Consider the following 21,039-nt stretch of genomic DNA (forward strand, 5'->3'; position numbering starts at 1 on the left):
AACAACTCATTTTCCATTGGAGAGCTCTTTGTTGAGAGAGTAAGGGCTCTTGTTTGCTGTCTGAAAAATGCATTCTGTGTTTTCTGAATCTTAGGGCATGACTGAGTATATCAGAACTCATTCTAGCTTAAAAAGAGAAATTTCATTATACAGTACATTCCAGTCCAAGACTAGGTGAAAAGTTAAACAGTCAGATAATTCTCTCTATACTTTCATTCTTTCCTGTTACCTGGAGATCAATATGGACTATTCGAGCAAGAGGAAAAACAAACCCTGACTATTATTCCTATTGTCTGTTTAATCTCATAAAATGTGAACGTTTCCCTACAGTGTTACTGATAACACATAATAGGCAAACTCATCACAGGTCACTGCTGACTATTGGTTGAGGTGCTAGGATAATTGTTTCTGCACTTGAAGGGCGTAGATGTGATTGCTCCTTTGAGCAGATCTGGGAGTGTTCTGCATTAATATGTACAGCAGCAATCACAGTGACAGTCCTGCTCTTCTGAGAGTCAATGAGGTTGCTACCTCCTACCTACAGATGGTCCTTGCAGCCTTTCCTCATCTTATGATGAGGCCACACAGGCAGTGAGTGGGATGATATATGCCATCCCCAAGGGAGGCTGTTGTCAACTCGGGGCACTGGGGCTGTGTCCTGAGTCCTTCTGGAGCTCTGTGTAGGCTTCTGCTCTCCGCTGTGTCTGGAATTCTTGGACACAGGTTACTGACTGAATTGCCAATTAACTGAGATCAAATTAAATAACAAGATGCTTCGTAAGGAGAGGTATTTAGAAGAAAAGTTTATTTTATATACCTTCTGTTAAAAAGACAGTTTTTACAGACCACTGAGAGTGAGGATACTTCTGTCACAGCTCTAGAACTGAACGCTTTTACAGCTGTCATTAACACACAGCTGATGTACTTGTTCATCTTGAAGTAGCAAGTGACGAACAGAATGGTAAAGTGTTTGGCTTTCATTTTCTCATAGTCTTAGCACAAGGTAAGAGGTAAATCTAAAGCATACATAGGCATAGAGGCCTGCTCACAGTAAGCCTTTAGGTTTCATTTACCACCTTTGATGAACAGTAACATGAGGCCTTCACAAAGTGAAAGGAGATAAGATCTCTTACTAGAAACTTCTCCATTATTCTACCTGTTTCTGAAGTTTTCTGCTGTACCGCAGTAGACATCAGAATAACATGAAAATACTGTAGTTGTTCCTGAATCAAATCTAACTTTTTGAACACCCATTCTAAAATGTGAACACACCAGTATTTGTTTCCTTAATGCTTGCACTGAACCGATTTCAAATTAAAATTCTTGAGCACTTTTCTAATTGTTTCCTAATGAAAAATTACATCCTCATAGTGATTTTTTCTTTTTCACTGAAGCAGAGATCTGAGAGTCACAGCATGTATATTCTTTTCCAAAATTTGAAAGAAGTGTGATGGATAATGGCTACAAAACTCGTAAGAAAGGATCAAGGGAAGTACTAATGAGCTGAAAACCTTCTACAAACTTCTGATGAAAAACATAATGCACTGTGTTGGAAATAACCATGAGGAAATGAATGTGCTATATGCTGAAGCACCGAAACAGAGTAAAGGACATACAGATGCATTTCTGGGGAATTACAGATTTTGTTCTCCTTTGTAGGGCCATACCACACTTGAAACACTGTGTTCTCTCAGAGACAAACAAACCCAATAGGATACCGTGGTTGTAGTAGGAATTCAGAAGTCCCTGACAGTGATAAACAGCAGCTAGTATGGTATTCCTGAGGCAGTAATTACAGATGGCTTAAAATGGATCCAGTATCTTTCATTAGGGAATTTATCTTTTGAATAAATTATGCAGAAGTAACTATTAAAATCCAGCTGAGATTCTGTTGTCATTATTCACTCTAAATAATACCTGCTTTCAGAGTGTGGTACTGTTAAGTGCTAGTGAAGGTGACAGGATTTTATCTCAATTAGGGAACACTTTCCCCACTACTTTGTTATTTTCTCTAGACACTAAAATTGCTTTTCGTTTTGCAAAACTGAGAGTTTTGCATTGCAATGGAGGTGGGAAAATGCTAACAATCAAATGCTATCTCAGTCTGAATGCTACTTATATGCTCAACAGCACTTACTGTCACCAAAGGAAGACCATTAGCAAGAGGGGAAAATTATGTAGGTGTCACAGCTGGAAAAAAATAAATTAGAACTTTGACAAAAATTGCCAAAAAGTCTCTCACTGTTGAGGTTAGCATGTTTAGAGCTTAGGTTCCTTTCTGTTATTCTCTCTTGTTTTGGAGAAGATACTAGAAAAGCAGAAAATAGGCAATTGGAAATGGCTCCTCTTTCTCTTGCATCATTTTTGCCTTTCAGTGGAGTTTATCCGCATTTCATGAAGGAGGAGCAAGGCCCTGGCTTCTGTAGGAGGTCTGCCAAGCATTCACAGCAAACAGCAGGCAGCTCTGCAGTTTCCTTCTGGCTGCTGCCCTGAACATCTTGAGCATTACTGCTTCTACTGAATATCTGCTTTGCTCTTCAGTGATGGGGAAAACTTTAGCAATTGTGTATCTGTTGTCCCAATACGAAGAGCAAGTCAGTCACTGTGGCTCAGCAGTCTTTTGAACTCCTTTTTAATAATTCATCAAAAATTGGAGTGCATCCATAACTGTGGTCAGTCGTACTTTAAAATATGCTTGATTTTCAACATATTTATTTGTACTGTGTAGAAATAGAGCACAGTTAATAAAGTACCTATACTGATTATGAAACAAAGTAGCTTTCTTAGCTACTTTGTTCTACTGTTAATAGCTTAATGCCACTAGTCAATCTGTGTGTCCAATTGAATGGTTATTACAATTGCAGAGAAAGTCTTTTATCTCCAACATTTTGGACAGTCAAAAGCCAGGCATAAATTACTTTAGATAGACAATAAAAGACAACAAACTAATCATCAACTTTATTAGACTCCTTGTAACAAATCCAGATCACCCATCTGAGCAATCAACTCCCAGGTCTTAAACTTAATTGCAACGTCAAGCTGTGGCTAAAGCAAACCTTGGCTTAAGCACTGGAACTGTTCATCCTGAGCTCATCAAGTCACCAAGACAAGTGGAAATTATTACTTCTGGTTAGTGAGGGCCTCTGGCAAACAATTATGCACGTTTTAAAATCACATTTTAATTATTTAAATTATATTCAAATGCTTTTTAAATGAATCTGACGTCTGGCAGGTGAAATGTAGGAATGTTAACTATAAGGAGGTAATTTTTATTTGAATTTGGTAAACTGGAGTTACACGGAATTATAGGCCATACTTCACCCCAAATGTCTAAGAGACCTAGAAGCTTCTGTCTTACTGAAAATCAAGGGAACTCAGACTCTCAAGTCACCGTATTTGTTTTTTTAATTGCCTTTAGATGATGTAGAAGGTTTTAAAACCAGCTTGCAGTTTAATCTCTCCAGAAAGTCCATAAAGACACAGTCCAACTAATTCCTCTATAAGGGCACAATGCATCTCATTAGTGCCTTTCAGTTCACAAAGGCTGTCTATGAATTATGATACATTATTCAGGTTTACATTCTCTTCTGCTCCAGAAAGAGAAGAAATTATCTGCAGCTCCCCTGTGATATATTCATTTAAATCAGTGGTAGTGATTTCAGTTACTAATTTAAATAAGTATAAAGCTTTTATCTGAAGTCATTTTAATCTTGTGTTTGGTTTTGTTTTTTTTTCTTATTTTCTAAAGAAAAAGATTCTGGTTAAACCCTCAGCACATCTGACTAGCAGATAAGTGCAATAAATACAGTGCTATCTATTACACAGAAGGATTCCCAATACCAACACACATTCATGTAGGCAGTTCTGTAGATTTCAGTGTGTTTAGCTGTAGCTGGCATTTATGTTCATTTTTGTTCCTGACACAAAATAAAAGCTTTCAGCTCAATTTCCAGCAGCTTTCCCTGCTTTGACTGAACCAATCTTTGAAATAAATTACCTGAAATGAGTGCTGGCACCTGAACAGACTGTTGTTATGGCTTTTTAGCTACCCAGGCCCTTTGGCTTAAATGCCTTTTCTTACGAAGTTCAGTGACTATGTATTAATGACAAAAAAAGTTTTATTTCCAAAAAGTGTCATCTCTTAGTAGCTGATAATAATTTCAAGCTTTAACGTATCTTATCTTCTTTTTGGGATTCATTTCAACAAGGTTCTTTTCTTCTTAAAAACTTGGAAAGATACGGCATTATTGTCTTACGTGTTATTTTAGTATGCTTAGATTTTAGTCATTCTAATTACTGCGAATGTATCCTAGTAGGAAGCTTTTTGCTTCCCTTATCTTCTTTGCCCTGCTGCCTCTCGCCATCCCCAAGGTCAAATGGAGGTTACTGATGGAGTTGAGGACCCAATTAGAAAAGTCTCAGCTAGCACTTAGGAATTGTCATAGCACAGTTCACAGATCATATAAATCCCTAAACTGTATCCACTTATGCCAAATCAATGTTTAGGAAGAAATGCAAAGGCTGTGATTGGATCCATGTGATCTTCCTTCGGCAGGAAGCTGCAGATAGAGCCACAGCAGAAAAAGCAGCCTGTAATCCAGTCCATCATGTGTGAAAGCTAATCTCAATATTTATGAGCTATAAATAAATAGAAAATACATAGTTCCTCTTTGTATCTGTCATGGAAATATTATAAATCAGAGCCATCTCAGGGGACCAAATGGTACTACATCAGAATAAAGCTGGGTTTCTACACTTATGCATTTATTTTAAATACTGCATTCAAATTCAAAAGGCTTTGAATGTCTTATAGCAGATTTGAAAAATAAAAATATTGTTTAGAGGCTGTCTTTGAAGACAGAGTAAAGGCTCATGAATTATGCAGGCAGAGCATTCACTTTAATAACTTCATTAAAACGTAAGAAAGCTTAAAAGCTATCTAACACAAATGTAATAATATGGGAAGAGAAATACTCTATTAGTGCCATGGCATTTCTATAATCCATATTGTAACATGATTCTCTGAGTATTAGGGGAGAGGAAAAGAATGTTAATAAAAGACAAAAATAAAAACAAACAGCACCACAACAGATGCATTTGCAGCTAGTCTAATCCAAAAGAATCCAGCAGAGATCAGTACCAACAAACATGTTATGATGTCTACTTACAGTGGGGATTTCTATAGCATCTAGTGTCTCAATATCTCTACTAGAATACAGCGACTGGCAGATCTTCCAGCAGTAGGTGGCTGCTACAATACATCTCTCTAACGCTTGCAGAACAGTCGCACAGCATCACAGTAAATTCTCTTCGGGTTTCAGCAGTGGCAAAAGGATCATTCTCTGCCATATTAGACTCTTTCTCTCCTACCCAGAGCGACGTTCCTGTTGGTGACATTTTCCCTAAGTCTGGGCAGCAGCAAGAGCAGGGGATCTTGTCTAAACGGTTCTGTTTCAGTGGGCAAATAAAGTTTTGGTGAGTTGTTTCTTGTAATCGCAACTCAGACCTTTGACATCAGATAGCCTGAAGTGATGAGCTGAAAAGATAGTTTCAATGTCAAAAGACAGTAAAAACTACAACATCTCCATCATAGAAGACATGTTAATGGATACATTAACGGATAAATTAACTCCCATATTTCAGTGTATTTTGCAGGTTCTTACAAAGAATGTGCTAATTAATTGTCCATTTTGGAGCAAGTAGACAATTTCCACTGAATTGTTTGCTACAGGCTATTTCACACAATAATATATTGTATTAGATGAACCATCAACTGCAGCAGTTCCTACAAAGAAGCAACGTCAAATTGTTCACCTTTTTTTTTTCCTTTTATGTCTCAAATGAAGAAAAAGAGATTATGCTGATTATCACTGAAGCTGTACAAAACCTGTAGGCATTGCTCTGAAAAGCCTTACTAATCTTAGGGCAAACACCGTGCCACAAAAGTGCCTGGGTTCAGGAGGTGTTTGAACAGCTTCTTCATTTGAGAAAGGACAGAAAGCTTATTGTATATGTATCTCCTTAATCATTCACCCTGACTGAAGGTACAGGAGATCAGCATGCAGCTGTGATGACAGTTACCCACTGGGCAGAATTTTCTAGCACTGCTATTGATTCTCTTACCCCATCCCTTGAAATAGAAAGACTGGAATCTTCTTACTCTGTTATTTGAATATGCACATCTAAATGATGCACTGTGTGTGTGTGTGCGTGTGTGCTTCTTTCTGGTTATAGTATGTTTGTATTTGCTTATGCAGTCTCAGAGCAGACATGAAAATGTGTGTGTTAATTACTAATACGGAAATAAGATGGTTAACACTTCAAGCTTTCAGACTCTACAAGAATTCCACAGCGATATGAGTGGCTGTAAAATAGATGTAAGAATAGTGTAGATGGATTTGGGCATCCTTGGGGAAATTAGTCTTACAAGTAAGTTTAATTTACTTTTACTCTCTGAAAATGGCAGCCTATTTCTTTCTTTAATGGATTAGAAGAAAAAAACATAAAATATGAACTCAAAAAGAAAATGCCCTTTCTTTATCTCTGTGAATGCAGTTTAGATGAGTGCTTAAATGTTCACAGGAAGTGAGAAAAGTATGATTGAGGGCTTTCCTTTTTAGGACTATATAAAATCATGCAGGTGTATGACAGCATGAGCAGTACGTTAGCACTTTTACACAAATGAAGTTTGATGAAGTTTCTAGAATTTTTTGGACAAAAAAAGGGGCAGCTTTGCAAATATATTTATAAATTGCTTTAAATCATACTTGCTTTTTTTTTTGTTTGATTAATCCCACGCAGGCAAGAAAGGCATTTAATTTTTGCTAGGCCTTTATGGAGGTTACTTCCTATTGGCCTCCTGACTCAGTTTCTGGCATCTCAACAGAAAGAAACATTTCAAAGATTAGATCCCAATCCTGAATTATGACTGATGTGGGCAGGGATTATGTACTGAGAAGAGAGCTGCATGTCTCCTCTGGTTCACTGTGCTGGAAATACATCAGTGAAGATAGAGAAAGTGTTTACGTTAGTGCAGGAGAGAGAGAGAGAGAGAGAGAGAGAGGAAAAATAGTGTTTCTGCTTCTTTGTCATTATCCTTAAATATGTATATGCTTTATCTGTGCTAGTTTATCAGACCTGATCACACATTTGCTGAATGAAGCTCTCCACTGGCAGCTATGAGATGTCATTTCCACAAAAATGAAAAAGTTTTCCCATTGCCATTTCCAAAATTCAGTTTCCAGGAGCTTCGTAACAGAAGGCAGAAGTCATGTTCTGCCTTTTCTTCTATTGAGACAAACCCCCCAAAAAGTTCCCGGTACCCTTTTTTGGGTAACAGAGATAAATATAGCCTTGTTGCTGACCAATACTGACATGCCAGCATTCAGTTATTCTCATCTTTCTTGCACCTCAGGAGAGTCAGATGAATCTCGATTCTTTCCAAAAATGTTATCCCCCACTTTTATTCCATAACCCTGTTGATGAGGTAGAAAAGCCAACATCTGGGGCTTGCTCCAGCCTGCCAGCACACACCCCTCTCTCTTAAGAGTTGGCAGTAGAGCACTTTGATTACCTGCTGACAAGGTGGAAAACTGAAGATCAGAAATGCTACTTCCCCGACTCTGTTCCTCCCGATTCTAAAGATATCCTTATGTGGTGGAGGGTAGAATTTGTCTGGGTTTAATTCCTAGCCACTGTTGTGCTTTTATTTATTAACTGTTAAAGTCAAGCAAGTGTTTTTGTCTTCACAAGGATCTTCCATATGATGATAAAGATCTCTTTACATCTTACTTGAAAAAAAAAAAGGAAGAACAGTCAAGCTTTTCAGGCATATTATTGCAAAGTGCATTTATCACTTCTGTGAAACTTTCACATGTATTGAAGAGGAAGACAAGGCTGGGTATGAGTGAAGTATCTACACAACTCTGTTTAGGACAGCTGAAGTACTAGACAACTCTTTTGCAAGGCTAAAGGTAAGAGGAATCTGAGGAATCTCTTATAACAACATGATTGTTTTTAAGCTAAAGTCCATTCCTTCTGCATTATAGAAGTGTTGCTGAGTAAGATGGCTGCTTCTCTCAACTGATGCATTTCAGTAACACAATGCAATAGCAAAACCGGCAATACAGAGAGAACATCTCCTGACATTTTGTAGTCATTAGCTCATTAATTTTATCTTGGAGGATGAAATTAGGATTTTTTTCTGTTATTGTTTATTATGCTTCATTTTTGCTGTCTTGCAGAAGAATATGCAATTGCTCATTCCCTACTTGAATTCTTTTTGTTTCTACTGAGCTGTCTGAGTTCACAGATATTTTTTCCTGTCTTTAAATCAAAATAATTTATGTGTGGGGTTTTCTTGTTGCATCCCATCACATTAGATATTCATGTAATAAATGAATAGTAAAATAAATAACGCTTATTAAGGAAAGACACAAACAGAGCACAGAGCACATAGCATCTGTCTAGTATGTATGCCAATAGATATAAACTTGTTTACTTGACTTCAAAATTCGTTATCTAACACAACTGACCAATGCCCAGAGAATGATATCTAGATGTTTTCTTGGAAAACATGCCTAAAAGGAAATCTGTCATAAGGAATCCTACCCACTGGAAAGCTGAGTTGTTTCCTACTTGTGAAGGCAGAATGGAGGATTTATTTGTAAGCTCTGTACTTGAGCTTTATCACAGCATAATATCTCTCAGATCTAAGTTTGTCCAAAAACAAGTATCAATACAGATAAATATTTTAAAAATGTTCATGATATACTAGTAAGTTCTATCTTTTAAATAATGGCACACAAGGATTTCAGGGTCAGAAGATAATCTCTGCAGCTCAGCAGCACCTAGTAGAAATTGCTTCAGGTCAGAGAAATAAGGGTTCTGTTTAATCTCTGCTATCATACCTGCTTTGTGGTACTTTTCTTTCTTCTGATTCCTGGTGGTATCATAGACCACTTCTTACGTGTGGGACTGTGGGTTAAATCTACCTTTCCAATGGAAAGAATATGGTAATGTCCCATTTAGTCCTACTGATATAGCATCTTAATTTCTGTTTGTCTCTCCAGAAGTCTATGCAGTACAGCTGGCTCCAGTGCTGTTATCATTATCATATTGTTGTGAGGAGCTGTGTTTCTGCAGAAGGTTCCAGGAAGCTGTTGGAGAACTCAGCTATATCAGTTGTTTCCCATCAGCAATCTGTCACATGCTTGTCAACATTTGAAGGATGCTAAAAGTGTTGATTATGCAAGATGATGGGTTTTTTAAGTTCAGAAGCCGTGGCTATGTGGGATGTGAAGAAATGCTTATGTAACAATCTGACAGCATCAGCAAGTCTTGCACTGCAGATTGTTTCAGCTGGTTGGGAGCTAAGTTAATTCACGCTGCTCCCTCATGGCTAAAAAAAAATGGAGGCAAATGTTTAATTAAAAAGAAGCTGCATGATACTTAACCAAATATTTGGGATTTCAATCTGGAAACCAAGGCCAGGTGGGAGTGGACAGATTTGTTTCTGGGGAAGATTTCTTATGTTGTCATTCGGAGTCATTTTCACTGGGGGTTGGCAAGATTAAAGGGTATCAGATCATGTTCCTTCATGGGCAGTGTAAGTTGAGGATTGGCTCAGACATTCCTGGAGACCATCCACACTGCACTGTTGCTGAAGGACTTCTACTTCAGGAAGCTGCTGCCTGGCTTCAAGTCAGAAAACATCACTTGACAAGAACAATCTTTCCATCAGAAGGTCTGCTCATCCTTTGTGTCTGGTAGTAACATCAGAAGAGCAAGCCAGTGATTTCCTAAACTGACAAGTTCCTTAAGTTGTCAAGAAATAGACCCAAGCGTGGGACAGATGTTGCTTTTGTCTAATCTGAACCTGGATTGCTTCTTTTTGATCAGGGTATGGATTCCTCTCTCAGCAAAATGGAGCAGTCTAAGAGAATCCATCACAAAGCACTGGCAATCATTTATATTTTTATAAATGAAAATTATTCAGACAAGCATATCTTCCACATCCACCAGTGCATACTTTCCATTATGCAGCTAATATGATATATATAATATCTATAACATGTCAGTTGCAGCAGTCTCTAGAAATTATGGCCCTCAAATGCAGATTCTGTGAGGTAGAAGGGGACAAGGACTTCATAGCTTTTCAACTTTGAGTTAAGTTTTGCACTAATGAAATGTCCTGTCGCATTAAGAGTTGGCTACAGCTCGAGGCCAACAGTAGCTCTCTAGTAATTTAGAATACAATTCCGTGAGCACAGGAATTATAGGGCATGATTTCATTTTAATTTCAGAGTGTGACTGGTTATTCTGGTATTCCTAAAAAAATACACACTTCAACTAAAACTTTTGTCCAGTCTGAACATCCATAATATCTCTTTCACACATGTATTTTCTGGTGCTTAATAAGAGATCAGACCATGCTCCAGCTTTCACCTCACAGAGGATACTTAGTAGGCTTTCTCAATTCTACCTGGCTGCCTACATTCACACAGTAGGAATTTAATATCCTTGAAAGGCCTGTGAGCCAAGTTTGATTTGACACTGGCCAATATACTAAAAGAGTATGGAAAGAGAGCAGTCAATCACCAGTCTGGCTCATGCACACAAAGAGGACAGGATGATCATCCACACTGTGTTTCCTTGGGAACTCAAACCAACCAACAAACAAACAAATACTTTGTTTTGTTACAGATTCACAACCATGCTCCGGCAATTCATGTTTAAATCTATTCTCATTTTCTTGCAGTGAGTCTGTTTCTCTCTTTGGAAAATGGAAATTAGTACTTTTATTAAAACTCTATATAGCTGTTCCAAATCATTCTGTTACTTCCTCTCTAGTTTTAATTCCTTTCTGTGTATAGGAGACCCCAAATCTGAATACCTAAATCATACACTGATTTTGAAAAACATTTCAGCTCCATTGGCTGCTGGCTTCACAGTTCAGCACAAAACACAGTTCCTAAGCATTCCATCGCTGTGTATTTGCATACTGGTTTGCTTTCCGCAGGGCATTCACAGGATAAGCTCTTTGACTTTTCTTGTTTACATTCTGTTTGCTGCATTTTCTCTTTGTTTACAGTTCTAGTGCATTTTAGTCCTGATAGGTTAAGTGGAAGACTCACATCACCCACAGTGCTGCTGTCTGATCTATCCAGCGCACACATCTTGCTTTTAGAAAAGCCCAGTCATTTTCACAAGCATTTTGAGGTACATTCAAATCTGTTTTGGCATTTGTCCAATCCTACATAATATCAAGCGGGGGACATCCTGTCTGAGAGAACAGATTGTTAGTTCAATTATATTCCTGAAATCAAGTTAAATTTCCATGAAATCTGCTTCAAACATGAAGAACCCTAGGGGAATGTAATTTTTCTTTTGTTTGCTTGACTTACAACAATCAGACATGCTAAATGAGATGCATTGTATAAAATGCATCTGCAATTTATGGCTGTTGTGTGTTTTAGAAGAGTGAAACGTGAATTGATAGTACTGCCATCAATAGACAGCTGAGGGTTATTGTACTCACAGCATGATGAGAAAGGTGGGGGAGCTTGGACTTCTTGTCTACTTTTTTTCTAATAATGTTGTATTCAATCAAAAAGAATATAGAAATACTCCAAGTTTCTTTTCAGTATGTTTAAATTTTATGGCACTGGCCTGTATGCCTCAAGCACAACACACTAAATCCTTCAGTATTTTTGGGTTGGCCTTGGTTGCAAGCACTGGCTCGAGACCATAACTAATTTTAGTGGACTGAAATATTTTCTTAGTCAGTATTATGCCTGGTATACCAAAAAGAATTGTAGTCTTACTGCAATACATATCATTTCAGTCCACTTTGTGGTAAAAAGACAGATGGTGCCATTTTTGTGGCAGAGATCCAAACATCCATATGGTACAATAGTGTTCTGCATTAATTCCAGTGCTGTTTCATTGAAAGACATCATTCTGGTCATATGCAAAACTTTCATGCTCGGTTTTACATTTTGCCCTTGTTTTTCTCTGTTAATTTTTATTTATTCTCAGAAGTACAAAAGCCATCTTTCTCCATCTGTCAGTTTTATCCTTCCATATATAGTAAATGTTTATTTTACTCACTCAAATTGCATACAGATTTTAAGAAGACTGGCAGAAACACAGTTAGATTCTGCCATCCCAGATCAAACCAATAAGATGTGTTCACAAATTGTCTTACTGATTTTCGTCAGGTGAAGTTTCTGCTTTATCATTCACACACATTGTTTTGTATAAATGTATACATGACCACAGAATTCATACAGGCGTGGGCTGTTGCTGGACTACTCTTTGTGGACTGGATGTTTGTTCTGCTTTTGCATAAGTGAACACCACCCTTTGTCTCTAGGAAACAAGGAATACTGCCCATCATTTTCTGTGGATTTTATTTCTTGTCAACCACTACACTGCAAATGTTTACACTGAATTTATAAAAAGGTCTCAATTGCACATATTCCTAAATAATCTGCAAGCCACACTAAAGAGAAAAAGCACAGTGATTAGTGATTGTCTCATAAGCTAATCAGCATGAAAGAAAGAATGTATGTAAGAAACAGGAAATTACTTAATGACATAAACAGGTTAGCACGATAGTTAATCAGATATTATGATAAATAATGATACTCAGAGAAATGGAGAGAAAAAAGCAATAAATTTCAGTTAAAAGTCTTTGAAAGAAATTACATTCAGTAAGGCAAAAAGTCTGGGCTCATAAAAGACATAGAGTTGCCATCTATGAATCACCAACGACCAGACAAGCTGAAACATGGTTGCATCATGGCTTTAAGAGTGGACATAAAACACTACCGCTGTAGAACAGCACAAGCTTTTCAATAGCCATACTAAATCCATGTAAAGCTTGCCTTTTCCTCTCTAAAGTCCTGATAAGCTGAAGCACTGACATAGGTTCAGATGCATATTTTCAAGCTTTACATCATCTCATTTGACAGCAGAGAATATGCTGACATCAGGTATCCAGATCTTTTCTTTGTCGTGAGCATGAAGCTCTATAGGTAACAAGCTAATAAATTAAAGGCAATGAAGGGCATGCAAGTCTTACTAAAATGACCAGGAGCCTTTGCTAACATTTTTATAGCTAACAGGGATGGTCCATGAATTTGAGCTTCATTGGTTCCTTGGAATTTGGGTTTCTTTATTTTACAGAAATGTATAGGCCAGTGATGCATCTTTACTCACCCTCCTGCATGCACAAAAAAGCAGCATTCGATTCCATATAAGAGAGGTGATTTTAAATAAACAAAAGGGATAGGCATATGCAAGCAACTTCACGTTTAGCTAGGGAAGAAAATTTCTGAGTAAAATAATGAATTTTAAAGAGTGAATTCTAAAAACAAGAGTGTAGACAGTTGGCTGCAATTGTTAAGTAATTTTTCTGTGTTGAGACGCAGGACTGAAAGTCACATGGGATTTTCCATACTTCTCTGAAAAGTGCTTAGCTATGTGCATTTGAAAACCTCACTCATATTTTGTCTTTAAATGCACTGTAAACCAACATTTACCAGTTGGTCACTGTGACCAAGTATTGAGAGTTAGAAGTGTTGAGAGTTAGCAGCTCGGGGCCAAGCCTTGATAAACTGAAAAGAAGGCTGGTTTCTCAGTCACACTAAAACAAAGCTGCAAAGCTGTTACTTTTTTATGATTAATTAGATGACAAGATCAAAGAATACTAATACTTGAGGCTTCACAGCTATTTCAGGGCTTAAGCAAATGCTTACCTGGGTCTACTAGATGTGCAAGCAATAGAGAAATAACAGAGTGCATATGAATTTGGCCATCCATCAGATGACCTGCACAGCCAATCCTGAATAGGAGCGCGCAGAAGAAAAATGTTCACATTGCTTAGTCTCTTTAGCTCTTTTGTCCAAAAGCTAATAAAATATTATTTAAAGGAGAGTAAGTACTCTTGCCTTTTTAAGGCATCAAAATGAAACCGAGAGAGAAAATTTTCAACTTTATTTGTCTCAGAAATATCTCTGGAATTTCTCAGGGAGTCTCTACACACTAATATTCCCTGTAGCTCTGCATCTGCAGTTGTATAAGGTGGGCGGCATGGGAGTGTGACTAATGAAGTAGTAATTTAAGCTCTAAACTGTCTGGGAAAACGTAGGGTCTGTTTCTCGCTTTGTGAGGCATCTTTAACTCATAACTTCTTACTGTAAAATACTTGCATTAACCTAGCAAAATAAAATCCTATCAACTATAGATCTTCATATCTCTTCATCCTTCAAAGTGGATTTAATTCACCATCTTAATTGGTGATTTAAAACATTTCTCAGTCTCAGTGGTTTCAAGACATTTCCTTAAAGATGTGTTTCTTCTCTCAGGAACTTTTCTTTCTCTTCTGTCCCTCCCTGTACTTGTGTTCAGATTTGAGGAAAGGATTCAGTTTCCTAACCACCAACCAAGGCTGCGCCTTGGTGGATAGGAAATGGTCAGAGAATTCCTTTGCATTGAGTAGGGATGCGACCAGGGTTCCTGATTCCCTAATTTGCGTTCTGCTCATGAAAAGCCAGTTCTCAGAACCACCTCCAGTTTCAACAGGCAATTACATGTTTTACCAAGCATGTGAAGGCTGTGCATTCTGTGGTGCTCGGTCATATGCTCTCAGTCTGTCTCTGTGCAAAGCATGAGCTGAGCATGCCAATCAGAGCATATCCCAAGGGGATCTGTGTGCAGTCTTCCATAACCCTAAATGTTTCAGGACAGTGAGAGCATCTCCACATTGCACCAGCAAGCAGTTCTGTTCCATGGGATGTGCCATACTGGGGGTTTGGATGCTTAGGAAAAAAATATTTTGTCAGAAAGCACTGATAACTATGTCCTTTCCCATGTATGTGTAAGGTATTTTTACATATACTCTTTTTAGTACCAAAGGTATACCAATGTTGTTCTTTGCTAGTAACTTATTTGACCATACAGAAGGTATTTGTCTAGGCTTGACCTTGAAGAACATTTCTTTATGCCTTTTTTTTTTCACTGATACCATCTCCAATGTGGGACAAGATTACCTCTTACCATATGGAGCATGTTTCCAACTGAAAGAGGCCTCTAAGTGCTACTGTGGCAGTAGTAACAGTAATGTCTTGAATTTCATAAGTGAATTCACTGCTTCTATTATCTAGAGCTCTGAGATTCTCCCAGCTTCTTCAGTCTGTATGCAGATCCCTGAGATTACATAGCCTATGAGTCTACATACACCTTGTATCATGACTGTATTTAATTAAGATCTCCAGTCAGTCTGATCATGCTAAATAACCCAAAAAGCATTACGTAGCAGAATTATTATTCAGAAATATTATTCTTCCTTGCCATCACATGAACATGAATCAGGAACATAATGGATGAACAGGAAGCACAGGGAATGATAAGCACCCCTTATGAAATGTGTGGAATTGGGTATTTTATCAGGGAGTTAACTTTTTGACATTCACTGTTCATGATACACAAGTCTGAGAACCATTAGCCCAACACAGTTTAAAAACTTACAGCTTTTGAAAATGTACTCTGTTTTTTTTTTATATTCACAGAAATTGAGATGTATGATTCTCTAGTTCAAATTTGTAACAGATTTTTTTTTTTTACTTATCTGTGTTTTCAGTCTCACTAATTGAATGGAGGAGCATCTGTAGATTCCAAAGTAAATGTTGGTACATCTGTAGCTGAAACTGTCTCGAGTTCACAGTGAATCAGATAATTCTTATCAGATATCCTTGAAGATGATAAGAGGATCAACGCTGTCAGCATGTGCAAAGCAGCACAAATACAGCGTGGCAAAAAGGAGCTTAATTGTAATGCAAAAAGCATCTCCAAGCCTTAGCCATCCTGGGAGCATATGTACAAGAGTTTGAGTGATTTGAATACAGGATTTCTGTTAAAATAATTTCTGTCACGAACAAGACCCATAATGATTACTTGTCCCTATAGGGTAAATGGACCTGCTCATCATGCAGGTCTTTGTAGAGATAATACATACACCTGTTAGGGAGATTTAATAGTTGTGGCTGAAATACCAGGTCTGCAACTCAAGGGTTATGAAGGGATGGTTAAGCTTTAAAATCACTTGGAAGCAGCTGATTTTAAGTTGCCATGGCAAAGGATTTTCAGACAATGAGAAGCTTTTACATTAATATCTTTGTAAGCCTTGTTGTGATAGAATTGTCTCTGTGAAGAGCAGTCTCCTACTTGCTCCTGCCAACACACACACCGATAAAATCATAAGGTAATTATATAGTGTTACAGTGATTCTTGTGTTTCTTCTCTGAGGGTTTTGCCACTGTTCTGAAGGTTATGTCTCCCATAGCTTTTATAATAGGGAACTGCATTATTCAACATCTGGTTATCAAAAAATTGTCAAGATACCTCTTTGCAAAAATGGTAATGTATGGAAATTGTATTGATTTTCAGTTGCATTAGTCTATTAATTCTGAGAAATAACTAAGTAAAAGCTATCTGTTCTTTATCTGAAATAGAAAATACTTTGCTTGATTGCATATTTTCTTTTATGTGTTTGTTTTTAAATTTGTGGCTCTGATGGCCTGAAAACACACCTAGTATTTTGCAACATGTATTTTACAGTTAGCCTCTATGATCCTCCTGTCTTCCTCCTCAGTACCCAAAATATAGGTCTTAAAAAAGTGTGACCCAACTAAGATTAGGTTGAGACAAGAAAAGTGGCTTCTTAGTAGGGTGAAATTTGTGTAGTATTTTTCAGGGATTTATTCTGATTACCTCTGCAGAGCATAGGGTGTAATGCCTGCTCTTGGGAAAACAGTTTGGAGTTGTCCTGGTTGCTGCTGGTTAAAGTTATGTAGACTCTTAAAGCCTCTGTCCTTCAGCTCAGGGCCAGCACTGGGAGACACAGCCAGCTATGGCTGTTTGCTCGTGCGCACACAGCATCTCAATGCAGGAAGGAGCGAAGGCCAGCACTGTTATTGCTGTTTGTCTTTGCCAGCTCCCCAGAAGCTGATGCAAATAGCATTGGTATCACGCTGCATGCCAAGAGCTGGAACACTTAATACCTGTGTCCGTTCCCCACTGCCTCCCTGAGGCCAGCTGAGCTCCTGGGAGCTGAGATAAGTTTCCTGAGATGCACATTCATGGGCAAAGGGGAAGTTTCCAGGCTTTGAGGAAAGCAGTACTGAATCTCTTAACAGCACTGAATCTCTGACATTCACGCCTACTGGCACTTTGTCATACTGAAATTTAATGGGCTTCAGGACATAAAGTGAGGTGTATTTGTTCTGACACACTTTTAATTAAGGTTTTTATCAAATGCTTTTTAATTTAATTTTTACTTGACGTTGACCATTCCTTGTTTGGGATTCAGCGGGTCTGGAAAGCTTTCAAACAGGGCTTAATTGGAGGCTTTTCAGTGTAATTATTAGTTGTATAGAACAGAGAGATGAAGCCGATTCTTTAAGTTAGCACAGTATAAATGCTTCATACACTGAGCCGCTATGCTAATGCTAATGCACAGAACTGGAATATGCATTACAATGCATCATCTCCTCTGTCTGTTACTGCGACACAGACTATTTACTCAGTTTAGTGACAGCAGCAGCAGCACACAAGCAATTGGGCCTGACAATTCTCTGTGGGTATCATTAATTTACTGCTAGATTTTACTTACAGGAGGTACCCAAATGCCATAACAACATACAAAAAAAAAAAAAACATTCACAGATTGATTGGATCATGTTTATAGTTGGACTATTTAAAATTCATGCATTTAAGACTTGTGTTATTAGTTATATGTAAGCATGGAGCAAACTGATGCACGTGTATGGGATGTTTCCCATACTTTGGTCAGTAGCACATTAGTGATTAATGAAAATTATTAGTTATTAGCCAAAATATCTAAACTGAATGAAATGAAGAAACTATGAAAGTTTTAGAGGTAACTGAAATTGTTCACAATCTTGATTACATATTTGAAATTTATAAACATATAATAGCCCAAAGTTAGAATGGCATAATTATGTCAAAAGAAGATCAGTGGAAAACAAGAGGTGAAATATAGGATGTTGAATGGTGGGTGGGGATCGGCTCAGTTTGTGTAACAAGGTAAGTTAGAAAGTGAAATACAAAATGGTTGGAAAACCAAAGAACAACTGCATTGCAACTTTCATATATTCACAGTTCTTCCAAAAAGCTGAAAGGGTAATTTAAAGCAGCAATGAAGACCTATTCACCTAGCATAGGAACTCAGCAGGGCTTAAATTCTGCAATCTTTCTCCTATCATGCCATTGAAAATATGCTCACCACATGACCAAAGCACTGGTATCTCCTTCCTATCTGTTTTCATGCTGTGGACAAAAAACATTCCAACCATAGGATGAATGTTGTAGTCAGGCAATATAAGAAGCCTTGTAGACCTGCAGGATCACTACTAGCAAGAGGGATGGCATGAACTTCTGCAGCCTTTGCCCAACTGCCTTTCCCACAGGGGACACAGATTGAGGACTTTCTGGAAGCTGCAGTCTGGACACTCCCCTGACTGTAGGATGGCTTTCTATCTTTCCAGCTGATTTTATTCCACAAAGACTGGTCTAAAGACTTGAGCTGGGTTGAGCTGGAAGCACTGGAGCTGTTACTGATATGAATATGCAAGATGTCCATTTATTTGGGGTAGGAAGTACTTTGTTTAGATAACTGTAACATTTTAAGAGCAGATAACACCACTACTTTTCTTCAAATGTGTGAATTGGGTTTGCTTTTTCCTGAGAAATCAGTTGCGAGCCTGTCTCTTTGATGTAGAGAAGGAACAGCAATTTCTAATGAGTTGGTTCTCAGAGGTAGGAAATTTTGGATCCCATAGTAGCGGTAAAGATGCCAAACAGGCATCTAGCAAACTGACAAGAAAATATTCTTCAAAGACATTTCAATAGGACAAATGCTGCTGAATTGCACTAGATTTACATAGATTGCTCTGAAAGTAATGCCTCCTATTTATTTCCATGGAAACTACAACAAATACAAAGAGCATAGTAATATATTTGACAGAGAAAAGTCTCAGATACGAAAGTCTATTTTTCAACATTGTCACCACCATTAGCTATGCCTTTTCACCAGTGATGAACAGGAACCCGCATGCCGTGCTCATAAAAACCTTCATGGCTGTCTGGAATGTGGCTAGTCTCTCATGCTGCAGCCACCATTACTGACACACACCACCCACTTCCTCACCATGCTCATGTCCACCCTTTGGTATTCATAAACATTCAGCAAGTGGGGCTGGTTTTTTTGCATGGAGGAATTCAGTGACGCACCTTTGCTTCATGCACTCCTCCATGTCAGCCGCCATTCTATCAGGCTGCCCCTCTGCTGCCATCTGTCACACAGCAACAAAATGTAATGGAATACTGGCAGGAAGGTTCAACCTGTGCTGCCATACCACCAACATCTGCCCCTGACATTATGGGCCAGCATAATAAAACGGGGGGCATTACTTTCAGAGCAGCCCTCATATAGGAAGCTGAGGCGGTGTTTTGGTTCAGCATGCCTCTCTAAGGATGCATACAACTTCACATAGGAGATAGGGACAATCCTTTAATGCTGCTCATTTCATGTTTCAAATGACCAATCATGTCATGTGTGAGGTGTTTTGGAACATGTACCTTACAGCGTACACCCTGTTACTGTAGTAACGGGTGAAAGTAAAAGAGTATGGTAGAAAAATAATCCAAGAGGAATGACACCTGGAATCCATCATTATGACAAATGAAGATGTGAGGAGAGAGATGGGTCCCACTTTGCTACTGTCAGTGATTTGGTCAATACAATATAATGCGCATCTATTTATGTAGTAAATAAAAACCCGTAAGTGCTGCTTTTCATTACTATGCAAATCCCCTGTGTGGGAGTAGTGCTCCTGCAGGAGTGTGAGCAACACTGAACAGGTGTTGTTCTCCCCCACTCCCATGCTGTTTCCAAACCAGAATAATTTGTGGTTCTTATAACCAAGACAGCCTGGAAGAAGTGAATAAACATTCCCTCCATATAACATGAAAACAGTATTCAGAATCGTTTATGGCCAATCTGATGGGGCATATGCATGTGTATGAAATATGTATATGTATACATAGGGTTACTAGACACGGATGCAGAGGTTTTTTGTAAATCAGAGTCTTTCGGTCTTAAAGTCTAGATGGTATCTCAGCAAAAGAACTGGAAATTTCTGAATTAGGATTAAAAATGAAATAAAATGAAGACCGTAACCATATTACCAAAGTGCTATAAGATTTATGTAAGATTTGTATCGTACTTTACAGTATAGTTAGAAATCCGCAGTATTTCACTGGTCCATGGATATGCTTGGGACTCATTATTTGGAAGAAAAAGAAAAATCACATCCATGCCCCTGTAATTGGTATCATACCATACCATTATCCAAAAAAAAAAATACATGGTTTCACATGGTGGCCTCTTGTGTGGTAAACAACATGATTGGATTGCAATTAGGGAAAATGAAACAGCTCTGTAGCTCAGTATATTGTTAGGTGTATGTTGGAAACCTGCTGCTTTCTCTGAGCAGCAGCAGCTTGCAAGTGGCAGGAATTGTGGCTGATTGCAGGTATTGTTCAGGGTGTTATGGGGACTGTGCTCTGTGGAGGTGTGCAGGCTGCGTTCTTCGGTGGCTGAACACTTCCACAGCGACACCTCTACATGCAGCTATAGCTGAGATTGGTTTCCCTGCTCAAACGGACTAACTAGTAAGCATTTCATTCAGTGGTCAATTCTATCATTCCTAATTCCAGTAATTGCAAACGCTTTCTCATTTATTTTGGCCAGAGGTGGCATGCTTACAAAAAAAAATACAAACCATTTTTAATGCTTTTACATATTTTCCTCCTTTTCTCATTTTTGTGTATTCTCCAGTAACGATGGCAGTTTATACACAATTCAGTTATTCTGGATGAATTCTTATCACTTTAAAAGCTACCTTGTAAGTGAAAGAATGAAAACAAATTTTTGTATAAATGTACTTTGAT

The 21,039-nt window shown here is 38.1% G+C and overlaps 1 protein-coding gene across 2 annotated transcripts in view; it reads left to right on the top strand.

The window, feature by feature from the left end:
* Positions 1-21,039, top strand: part of SYT1 (synaptotagmin 1) — a 337,749-nt gene that overhangs the window by 287,184 nt on the left and 29,526 nt on the right. The gene's annotated exons all lie outside the window — the stretch shown is intronic.

Source organism: Lagopus muta, chromosome 1 (assembly GCF_023343835.1).
Source record: "Lagopus muta isolate bLagMut1 chromosome 1, bLagMut1 primary, whole genome shotgun sequence".
NCBI lineage: Eukaryota > Metazoa > Chordata > Aves > Galliformes > Phasianidae > Lagopus > Lagopus muta.